Genomic DNA, 12,359 nt, shown 5'->3' with positions numbered 1-12,359 from the left:
CACAGATAAATCAACCAATTGAAAATCTGATTAACAGTGTTATCATCATGCTGAAAGAGTCTTATTAAGTTAGTTAGTTGTCTTTGGTGGTACTGGTTGAACTTGGGTGAGTCTGATTCCTATTTTGGGCACCCCAAAGAATTTTAGCAATTTCAAACATCAACAGTAGGTTATTCAGCTACTATTGCCTATAAACAGAATTCACACATAATCAGTTATCATACTGTAAATAGAAAAGAAACAAGAAGGGGAAGGACTTAGAATGATTCAGAAGCCCTGAATTAGTTTTAAGACTCATTGGAACACATGATTTGAATACAAAAACTAATATTGGTGCTAGTGTTCCCATCCTTGTCTGCCTGTTTATCACCTATGTCATCTGCTTTCACGTGACCCCATTCCGGGCTTCTGAATCACTCCAAAGCTGCCCTCTTCTTGTTTCTTTTCTCTATATACTGTGCTAACTGATTGAGTGACAGTTCTGTTTTGTTTTTATGCAATTGAAAGCTTAACTCATTATCAAGGACCCTTCACTTTTAAGCCCCTCTCCAAAACACATTTCTGTCATGTTGCCTATAGTGATGCTTGTTGAGTTGTATAGAAATCCTTTTGCTTGTTCCCTTTCCCAGACTAGGATGTATCTGTTTGTCCTTAATTGGTGAGATCCTCAGGGCAGGAACTGCACCTTCTCATGTGCCTGAAAAGCACCTAGTACCTCTCAGGCAGCACTGCAAACAAATGGTACATAAAAATAGTAATAACTACTGTACATGATCTTTTAGCATTCACCAACTGGTCAAAAGATCATTCAAAACATATCATAGACAAGGAAAATAGAAAAAGAATAGGAAAGGGACTATCTAGCTAGGTTCTCTCACAGTGATGCCTGTCACGGTACCAGCTGAGCACTTAGGGAGAATGGCTAACTCGTGATTCCAGCTACACATGTTCATGCATAGTAGTACTCTCAGATGGACTCAAACTGTATAAAGCTAGAGGCCCATAATCAAAACCATAGGAATGAATTTAAAATGCTGCCCTAACTTGGGATCTTGGAGAAGAGCATGAATGTCTGATAGTACTTCTTCCCACAGATTTGCTTCTGTGGCTATAGGTAAAGCAGCAGGAAACTCCTTGGAAGCCAGTAGTCTTCTCTTCCAGGTCTTGCAGCAGCTGGCTATGGAACACTTCACATGCTGCAGGCTCAGACAGCAGTCGACCACCCTAATCTTCTCTCCTCTGCTTTCACAACACTAAGCTCAACCACAAGAGCACATGGGGCCCAGGCCCAACCTGACCTTCTTGTAGCCTGCGGGGCTGGGGGCGTTGCAAAGCCAGGCACAAGAAGAAGAAAGTAAAAGATAAGAAAGAGAGAAACAAAAGGCAGACGAGGATGGGAGAGAGAAAGAAAATGGGCAGAAAAGAAAGATGAGGAGACAAATGTGCTCAAGAATGGTGAAACAGAGCTGGGGCCCCCACATCATTACAAGGAGTGGGGGGCTTCTACAACAAAAAGTGGTGGGGTCTTAGCCATTTCAGCACACTTAAAATTGAATTAACTTTGTTTATTCATACTGTTCACAGCTAGCAGCAGATACATTTCAAAATTGCTATGCTAATCATGTTTTTTCCATATCTCAAGGGGTCTTGTGTATTAATTTTTGTACCATCTGCACAATTTTTTACTACCATTTGTCCCATTCTGCCATCTTTCCTTATGACACAAGTACACCAGATGAAGTGTGCAGATGTGAGTTGCTCCCATGACTGGCTGCCCTCAGGGCCATTACAAGATCAGTGGAAAAAGGAAGATGGCTTTACCGAGAGATAATTTAAGGTAGCCTAGTGGTTCTCAACCTGCAGCTGAAGGCCATTTGCAGCCCAATCAGCTCACAGCAGTGACCCATGTGACAGCCTCAGGGCCATACAGGTAGTCAATATGTTGTTTGGATGCAGCCCACATAACACATATAGAGCCGCATATGCGGCCCACAATGGTAAATATGTTGAGAACCGCTGATCTAGCCACAAGAGCAAATTTGTGGGAGGAAGAGAGAATCTGGAATCATTTAACTTTCCCCTGCTCCTCTCCAGGATTTCCAAAATCCTGAGATAGGACCGTTTTAACCAGTGGTGCGGCTGTATAATTAATCAGGCAGTCAATGGGCCAACGCATGCTGTAAAGTATAACTCAGTGGAGTTAGAGTGACAGAAACAGGCCCTAAGACATTTATAAAATGGCTGTGTGCCTGCACCTGGGACTAGACTGAATTATAAAAGCTCAAACTGAAATTTTCAGTTTATACACAGTAATAAGGATAATAATACTTAGTACTTGTACACGCTTTACATGCTCAAAGCACTGTGCAAACACCAATTAATTTATCTAGAAGCCAGCAGGAGAGGCCTGCTTTATGTTACATGCCCTGGGCCAGATTGTGAATCCTTTATTTGCAGTGATGAGCAGTTAATTGCACGAACAGTCCCATTGACTCATTAGTAGGAGTAAAGGATTCATAAACTGGCTCCCTAATAGTTACTTTTCCTTTTACAACTGCCTACTCCTTTGCTCTTCCACTGAATGCTGGATTAGCACAAGTTAAATTTACTTGACCATTTACACCAATTTTCTGAGCAATTTATGCCTGACAAGTACTTTTATCATTACTTTGTGGACTATCCTATTCCACAGAGATATGAAAGAAAGGTCCTAGCCAGGGAGTAGGGACCAGATCAAACTAATCCCTTTAATTTGATACACTGTCGGTATTTACTACCTGGATTTGTAAATGAGAGACTCCAAATGATAGCAGCCTGTCAGTATTTCTTCTAGCCCATTGTGTAAAGTATTCCAAGTACATTGAAATAATGATCAGAATGGCCAATGCAAAAAATAATAAAATATAAATACATGGTTTTCTAAATGACAAGTGTAAGTGACTAGTGATTTCCATAATCAAACTTCAGTTCATTGACCTCAGTGTTAGAATGCTGAAGAGAAATTGATTTCACTCTGTTTGCACAGACAATAAACAATGTTGTCAACTGTGAAAATATCCTCTGCCATAAATCAAGGACAGGTCTTTAAAAAGCCACAGAGGGGAATGCTAGAAAGAAGACCTGGAATCTTTTTCAGGTGCAAAAACATTATTAAGCTTATCACAGCCCATCTCCTGCTGCAGGCCAGGCTAAATCTTTAAGGAGGATATTTGTCTTGATGACCAATCCCTTCCTGATGGCAGCTCTCACGAATGAGCTTCCCTCACACTCTCCTTTTCTTTTGTTCCAGTGGTGGGTGTTATAGATAGCATGTTCTGTTTACTAGAGGGTCACACACATCATAGCTTGTGTAGGCTGAGTTTATGGCACACACCAAGGGCTCCTTCCCCGACGAACGCCCTGTGTGTCCCCCTTTATTTCAGGGACTCCTTACAACTCCCCCCAGTCACTCCCCTGCCAAGAGTTCTGTGTGCCCTTCCATTTCCACTTCCCCCATGCTCTCCAGTCCCCCTTTTCATCCCATGGCAGGGGCTCTGCATACTAACTAATCTCCATACCAATTCTCCCCCACAAAGATTCTGTGTGTTCCCCATTCCCTCCTCTTCCCATTTCAGAATCCAACATTCTCCTCCCCCTGGATAGGGCTCTGTGGGCACCTCAGTCCACTTTGTCCCTTCATGTCCTTCCTTACCAGGGGCCCCCAATCTCCCCCATCACTAGGTGTTCTGTTTGTCTCCATTCCCCTCTCCACCAGTAGCAGGGTCCCCCATTCTTTTCCCATGCCAAGGGCTCTGTCTGAAGCTTCATAAATCATGTTCCCCTCATTTCCTCCTTTCCCCTGGCTTACCAGGGGCTCTGTATGTCCTTCTTCCCCCTCTACCAACCTGTCATCCACCAAAGGTTCTGTGCACCCCGTTCTACTCTCCCTCCATATCAGGGTCCACAATCTCTTCATGTCCCCTTTCTCCTCAATCCTTACTCTTCTTTCTGTCTGGGGGATATAAGCCATTCAGGATGTCAACATGCTAAAACTCCATTGGGATGACAGGCAGAGATGAGAGGCTGGAAGGGTTAATGGATGCCATCAATCAGTTCTTTGTCCTACAGAAAATTGCAGAGGTGCTTGAGGTTTGGCTGTGCTGAAGAGCTGGCAGGGGCTTCGTGTGTCCCCCGTTTCCCACCTTTTGGTTTTCCAAGTTCCTCCCAAATCCACAGGGTTCTGGCTATTGTTGCCTAGAACATCCCCAGAAATTTTTGAATTGATTGGATGGTCTGACAGACAGACAGAGAGATGCCACTGAATTGAGTATAAGGCCTTTGCAAGCTCACCCAATTACTCAAACAAAAATGGTTATAGTATAACTCTTAAACAAAAGGAGTGTGTTCACATGTTCAGGCTAGTCTGCTTTTCTTTATGGACTGTATAACAGGAAGGAAACAGTGGGTAATTACATGCTTTTTAAAAAGCAAACACACAAATGAGCTAAATATTAATTCATTCCAGTCTCCTCTTTTGCTGCTGGAAGGTCTTCCAAGGAAACCCTGGTCTACAATGCCAACTGACGTTGGTATGATGACATCGCTCAGGGGTGTGGAAAATCCCCTGAGAGACATAGTTATACTAACCTAACCCCAAATGTAGACAGTGCTATGTTGACAGGTGAAGCCCTCCTGTTGACATAGCTACTACCTGTTGGAGAAGTGGAGTACCTATGTCGGGTGCTACAGCAGGCACTGCTGCAAGTGTAGACAAGCCTATACAGATAATGAGTGAAAATCAAAAATGTTTTCATAACTAGGAATTCATTAGAGCAGAAATGTAAAGAGGAGACAGTGGAAGGCTGAGGGAAAATCCCTGAAGGTCCACTACTATTTTTTTGGTGGGAGCCCTGTCTGCTCACCCCTGCAGGACAGAGTTAGTGAACTTCCAGACCAGGAAGCAAGGAGAACTGAGGAGCTACACCTAGGAGTTATTTTGTTTGGAAGAGACTTTGTAAGTTAAGCATTGCTTTTTTAGACCCCAGTTGAAGCAAGCCAGCCGTTCTTATCAGTTTGCTCTTATATTTTAGGCTGCAAAAAGCACTGTTCATAAATCCCAATATAGCTGTACAGATATGTCTGCCTGAAAGTGGTAGGATGCATTTTTTTTTATTGTTTTTTTTCCCCCCTTTTCCAGTTACTCCTGGCTATGGCCCAGTCACATCCACACAGAACTCTTCTTCACTTATATATTGAGGCATTTAAAAATAATGTTTAAAAGTTTATCAATATAAACTGATCTCCTGCTACCACCTGTGGGCCATATGGAGTGGGGCCCAAGGGCCCAAAGGAATTTGGGAGAGGTGTGGGGAACCACAGGATTGTTGGAGGGGACACAGAAGACCTTGAGAGATGTAGAGGGGCAAAAAAGGTGAAATTTTTAATCCACATTAAACATTGTGAACCCTTAAAATTTTCTACATACAAAACATAAAAGAGAGTACATTTTTCTTTATGGACAAAAGCCTCTGAGATTTCCTCCTCCCCTGCTCCACTGTCGACTACTCCCATATCCCTCTCAGATATAATCCTGCCTCGGTGTAGGGGGGATGGATTAAGGGGTCCCTTCCAGCCCTCCATTTCTACGATTCTATCCCATCCTGTGGGCTTGCTATGAAACATGCAGGAGGAGAGCCCGGCTTTGATGGCCTCACAAGATCTATCAGAGATCTATCTATAGGTCCCCAACCTGGGTATTTTATGAGCTAATCCAAGTTAAACTTTTGATTCTTAATAAAACCAAACCAAACCAAACCAAAGTGAAATATCCAAACAAAACCGATCTTTAAAAAAATAAAATTAAGGTTGAAATTTTATTTCAGTATGAGTCCCGCTTAAAATTATTGAGGGCTGATGCTATGACCCTTATTGACTTAATTAGCCCCATTAAAGCCAACGGTAAAACTCCTGTTGGCATTAGTGTGACTAGTTAAAAGGACTACTCTGATGAGTAGACTTGCAGGATCAGGCCCTGATTTCATAACAAAGGAATACAGGATGGGCATTGAAATTGTTTTCTTGTGAGTGCTTTAAAAATGCATTTGCTGTTAGGCCATGTGGCAATGCTATAATGTATTATTAACGATCACTCTAAAATAATGATTTTTTGGGGCTATTCAGATGAATGAAAGACTATTCACATGAGTAATTGTAGTAGCATCAGGCCCTAATGGTGATAAAGCACCGTCACATATTTACACTGATCTCTGGAACTAGTGAGTTAGTGTCCTATAGCAATTTAAATGTTAAAGAAATAGAACTTACAATGCGTTTTTCAGGGTCTTTGTGTGAATATGCCACTTGGTGCAGGTTGGGGTTTTGTTTTGTTTTGTTGGTTTTGTCTTTGCTGATTTTAGGCTTGTTTCTGCTTTCCTTGAAGTCAATGACAGAACTCTGATTGGCACAATTTGCATGCGCAAGGATGAAAAAATGAATGTTTCAGGATTGGGTTTGATTTTTAAGCAATGGATTGTAGCATGGAGATTGTGCTGGCTGATAAACCATGCAGTCTGATGTATTATTAATACTAATGCAAAAGTAATAGTAATACCCGAATGTTTTTAATAAACAAGCTCTCTCCAATATTTGCTTACGAATATAAAAATTATGTTAATACATTATTATTATTTTATGTATATAGCATCAAAGGGTGGTGGGGGGAGGGGACTTTACACACATTTTAACTGACAGGTCAGATCACCAAAGAGCTCACAATCCAGAGTGCTGATCCTAAAAAGAGACACTAAAATAAGCAGAAATGACACAGAGTACAGACAAAGAACAGGTCTGGCCTGGGCGGTTCATAATCATTTTTTCAAAGCAGATGGAAATGTACCCTTGCACCTTACACGGAAACTGCTGAGCTATGGAAGTTTTACAGATGAGCCCTTTGTCCCATAATCACACATGACAAAGGATTTTAATCACACAATTATTATGGAATCAGTGAAATTGGAGACTTCTAAAGACCTATAGTTGTTAGGTCATTTAATGCCTCACCTGGCCAATGCATGGCTGCATGCTATGAGCCCCTGTCTTTTATGAGAGAATGGGGCTGGTATTGTCCATAGCAGGCCCTCAGCTTTATAAAATTCACTTACTTGTTTGTGCAAAACAGCGCAATCTGCAAATCTTGAGGTCTTGGGGAAAGAGGGACATGCTGAGAGCAGAGTTTAGGGGCTGCGTATTTTCTGCTTTTGGGGAAGCTGCAGGGTTATACTCTCAAACACTGGGAGATTTCAGTTCTATATCTGAACTTGAGACACTGAGCCCCTCTCATCCGCCGGCCAGTACGCGGGCACACTTAGAGGCCCCGGCGGGTGCCTTGGCGCCCACGGGCACCGCGTTGGGGACCCCTGTACTAGGACATGGCTTCCGTGGCTGCAGCATCGCAAACTGCTTGCGGCTGCTGCTTGGCATGTCCCAGGGCTTCCTTCTAGATTGCAGCCAGAGAAAGAAGCATCTCCCTGCATTGCATTACAACCAGTAGTGAGCTGGAGTTGGTTTGTGTGAACCGATTGTTAAATTTAGAAGCCGGTTTAGAACCAGTTGTTAAAGGGGTGGGCAAACTCCGGCTTGCGGGCCACATCCGGCCCGCCTGAGCTTCCAGCTGGGGAGGCTTCCCCAGCCCCTCCCCAGCCTTCCCCCCTCTCACAGAGCCGCAGCGCACTGCACTGCCAGCACTTTGGACCGCTTCTGGGCAGCTCTGCAGCTCCTGCCACTTTGAGCGGCATGGTAAGGGGGTGGGGCTGTGAGCTTCAGCAGGCTGCATGGCATCCATACACGCTGCCCTGAACAGCATGGTAAGGGGGCCAGGCCGGGACTGGGAGGAGGGGTTGGGTAAGGGGCAGGGAGTGGTTGGAGGGGGCGGAGGTTCTGGGGGTGAGGAGCGGTCAGGGGATGGGGAATGGGGGGGTTGGGTAAGTGTGGAAGTTCTGGGAGTCTGTCAGGGTGATGGTGGATGAGGTCGGGGCAGTCAGGGGACAGGGAGTGGGGCGAGTTGGGTAGGGGGTGGGGTCCAGGGTGCAGTTAGGATGGGGGGGTCTCGAGAGGGGGTGATCAGGCGACAAGGAGCGGAGGGGGGTTGATGGGTTGCGGGTTCTGACGAGGGCAGTTGGGGGCAGGACGTGGGTGGGGGTTGGATGGGGGGGCAGGCTGTTTTGGGAAGTGTGGAGCCCGATTCGAACAGTTTCGACGGGGCGCCGGCAGGGATGACTAAAAAAAACACGTAAAAAAACCGTGGGGCTTGTACTCACCGGGCAGCGCTCCGAGTCTTCGATGGCGGGTCCTTCACTCGCTCCGGGTCTTTGGCGGCACTGAAGGACCCGCCGCCGAAATGCCACCGAAGACCCGGTAGGGAACCGGTTGTTAAGATTTTGGCAGCCCATCACTGATTACAACCCAAATCATCCATTCAAAATACTAATGCATCTAGGCTAACATCATTTCCACAGCCCCTCTGGTGTTCTCTCCTAAACTACTTCCTGCTCCCTATTTAGTCTAATTGCCCCCTTTCCCAGGAATTTCACGAGATACCAAATAGCTGCTTCCCTATAACAGAATCTTCTGGGAATCACCAGGCGAAGGGTCTTTCCCACATGTTCCCTCTCTCCCCATTGGGCAGTGCAAGAGCAGAAATACTCTTCCTAGTGCATAACCCTTAGCTGTGAAGAGGTTGTAAGACAGCCCCAAGGATTGTTTCATTACCATACATGGCTGATGGGGAACTATCTGCAGTCATCTCAGAAAACATATGGTTTAGGATCTTACATGTTGGGAAAGCAGAGAGAGATTTACAGTTTGAAGAACCCTACAGAGGAACATCCAGAACAGTGCATTTACTGCTGTTGCAGGAACTTAATGCTCTCAACTTCCATCTTTCTTCACAGTAATGGAGTATGATGTCCTTGTTTTGGGTTGAAGTAATTCCCTTAGCATTCATTAATATTTTTGAGCTTTCTGCATCACTGTAATTTGCTTGGCTGCACAAGGGCTAATACATTTATGCAGAAGTGGATTAAGATTTATTGGGGACCTAGGCACAAAACTTTTGGGCCCCCCAAAGCCCTTCGCCATGGCACCCGCTCCCTGTTCCTCCTCTCCCTCGAGGCCCTGCCCCTTAGCCAGGCCAGAAGCCAGAGCCAGGCAGTGGTAAGAGCTGTGGCAGCCGCCCAGGGAGATGGTTTGTTGTGGGAGCCCAAGGGTGCCAGAACCTTGTAAAAGTGGGGGGGCCAAGGCCAAAGTGGCAGAGGAATCCCCCGCATGGTCCCTGGGCCCTGCTGCCTCCTCCCCATTGCCCCGAGCTCCCTTTCATGGCATGGCACCCCAGGCTCACCCTGTTCCTTGCCTCTTGATCACAGCGCCCACACCTACCCCCCTGGCCACAGCATCCACCCATAAGGCTGGCCCTGTGTTCACCTTATTTCCAAACTCCACTGCCTTCCTGGACTGGCATCAGGATACACATGCCAAAATTCAAACTCCTAGGCTCAGTGTAGAGTAAGATCTAAACAGCAGGCTACTAGCATTAAGATTTATAGTCCTCCTCCAGTGGCCAAAATTCATGCTCTCAGTATATTAGGATACACCCAACAGGGCCAGAATGACAGAATTCACATTAGAGACACAAGGCAGGCGATGTAAATATCTTTTATTGGACCAGCTTCTGTTGGTGAGTGAGACAAGCTTTTGAGCTTACAGATCTGAAGAAGAGCTCTGTGTAAGCTCTGAAGCTTCTCTCTCCCCAAGAAAAGTTGCTCCAGTAAAAGATATTACCTCTCCCACCTTGTCTCTCTAATATCCTGGGACCAACAGGGCTACAACAACACTGCATTCAAAAAATGGAGGATTCACGTTAGCAGCCCAGAGTGATCATCACACCAGGGTACTATTTTCAAGATTTATATTTCTAGCATAATGTTGTCATTACAGCACGGCACTAGCACTACCAGCACAATGAGATACATATAGCAGGGTGTGAAAGCACTCCTGGGGTCCCCCAAAATGCCACTGCATTTATGGTTAAGGTAATGTCTTAAAACTATCTTTCTCCCTGCATTTAAGGGAGGAAAGATGGTCTTATTCATGTACTACAAACTGTGACCCAGGAGATCTGGGTTCAATTTCTGTCTCTACCACAGATTTTCTGTGTAACCATGGGCAAGTCACTTAGTTTCACTCAGTCTGATCTGGACTGGAGTCAAGAAAACTTGGAAGTAGCAAGCCCAAAGGGATCCTTTGTTCAGGATGCTGGACATGAACAGCCTTTGTAGTGCCATGGTTCTCTAGTTCAGTGGCTCTTAACCTTTCCAGACTACTGTACCCCTTTCAGGTGTCTGATTTGTCTTGTGTACCCCCAAGTTTCACCTCTCAAAAACTATTTGCTTACAAAATCAGACAAAAATAAAAAAGTGTTACAGCCACATTATTACTGAAAAAATGCTTATTTTCTGATTTTTACCATATAATTATAAAATAAATCAGTTGGAATATAAATATTGTACTTACATTTCAGTGTATAGCATATAGAGCAGTATAAACAAGTCATTGTCTGCATGAAATTTTAGTTTGTACTTACTTTGCTAGTGCTTTTTATGTAGCCTGTTGTTAAACTAGGCAAACATCTAGATGAGTTGATGTGCCCCCAGGAAGACCTCTGCATAGTCCCAGGGGTACGCATACCCCTGGTTGAGAACCACTGATCTAGTTTGCTGGGTGCCAACGCTCTACTGGCATAGGCTGGTGGTGCAAATTACTGCATTGTTCTGCACTAGAATCACGTCAAAACCTCCAGGGGCTTGTACAAGAAATAACTTGATTCCGTCTGACTGGCTCAAAGGAACTCAACTGTGTGCTGTATCATTTGGCCTGGCAAAGCACCTGCGCTCTTCATCCCCAAGGGAGTGTGGCTAGCTGGATTAAGTGTGGCCAAAGCACTGTCTCCCCTGCATGCCAGTTGAGGTTAGGCAGCAGACACTGGGCCAATGCATGCTACCTTCTTTCTAAAGCTGCCTCTACTGCTCCCTGAGGCATTCATTATATTTTCCCTGTGAAGGCATAAAGCTTTAGAGCACTTCAACTCAGGGAGTATCTGCATTAGTCTTCCCTTCAAATTTTCCACAAACAACTGTGTAGCTTACCAATGGTAACAAGGATGAGAACGTTAGTGTACACAGGGCTCCGAGCTGTACTGGTGAGAGCCATAGTGGGAAATTTTAAAGGAAAAGAGTTCAGTCTGGACAGTGCCTAATTCTCCACTCCCCTATCTGTTCTCCAGCAAAACACTTCGGCCTGGCCTACACATACAAGTTGCAGTAGTTTAATTAAAGAGATGGTGGTAAATTGATTCAGTTAAACCAGAACAACTGTGTGTGTGGATCCCTTTACATCTGGCTTACAAATAATAGATATGTCAGCAGCAGAGGCAAATTAAACCAGCATATGCCAGGCTTAAATCGAGGTAAGTGTGTCTACATACACAGATGTTTCACTTTAGCTAAATTGCTTAAATATTACACCATATCCTAAACCACTACAGTCTGTGTGTGTAGACAAGCCTTTTGTGGCAAAGCCAGAGTCTGACATGCATTCTCTGCATAGAAAATAACAATGGCTCTATTTTTTGGGAAGACTTTGTCATTATATGTATTGACTTTTCTGGGTAATTTACCTCTTATTTCCCATATTTACTATGAGGATAACTGCAGTAAGAAAATGATGACAGCAAAACTGGTGAGCAGTGAATGGGGAGATGTGAAAATTCTAGAGAAAACCCACATGCTTTAGTTTAAGGCTTTTTTGGGCACTCTCAAAAGCACCAGGAAGCAAACTGAAGTGAAAGCAATTTATCAGATTTACTAGATTGAATTTCCTGAAAGTAAAGATTATTAATCTGTGATGTTGTTTCCCCAGGATGGAGGAGTTCAGCACTTGTTCCTCTGGCTCAGAATTTAAGCTAGTCCTTGGTAAAGTAGGCTGGATTTAAAGTGTACAGCTCACATTTGTTGAACCCGAACAGTACTGCATGCCTAAGAACCTTATCATTAACAAGGACTGAACCATAAAAAAACTGAACAACACTTGAAAATATACAAGACCGTTTTTTTGTTGCATAAATGTTATCGTGGTGACAAGTTAATTACTATCCCGTTAAGAGATCTTGTGCTGGATTGCAGTTGGACAAGTCATTATTTTTATTTCAAAATAATAAAGCATGGCCTCGGTAACTCACAGCACCATGCAAAATTACTGCTGCGCTATCCGTTGCTAGGACTATAATTAATTCCTGTCACCGTTGCAGAGGATACTTACAATTTTTAAGA

General features: G+C 44.3%; 1 protein-coding gene across 1 annotated transcript in view; it reads right to left on the bottom strand.

The window, feature by feature from the left end:
• The window catches only part of PLXDC2 (plexin domain containing 2), a 378,653-nt gene that overhangs the window by 25,088 nt on the left and 341,206 nt on the right, over nucleotides 1-12,359 (bottom strand). The window lies entirely within an intron of this gene.

The sequence above is a fragment of the Malaclemys terrapin genome, chromosome 2 (assembly GCF_027887155.1).
Source record: "Malaclemys terrapin pileata isolate rMalTer1 chromosome 2, rMalTer1.hap1, whole genome shotgun sequence".
NCBI classification, from domain to species: domain Eukaryota; kingdom Metazoa; phylum Chordata; order Testudines; family Emydidae; genus Malaclemys; species Malaclemys terrapin.
This window is presented reverse-complemented; position numbering and strand designations above follow the sequence as displayed.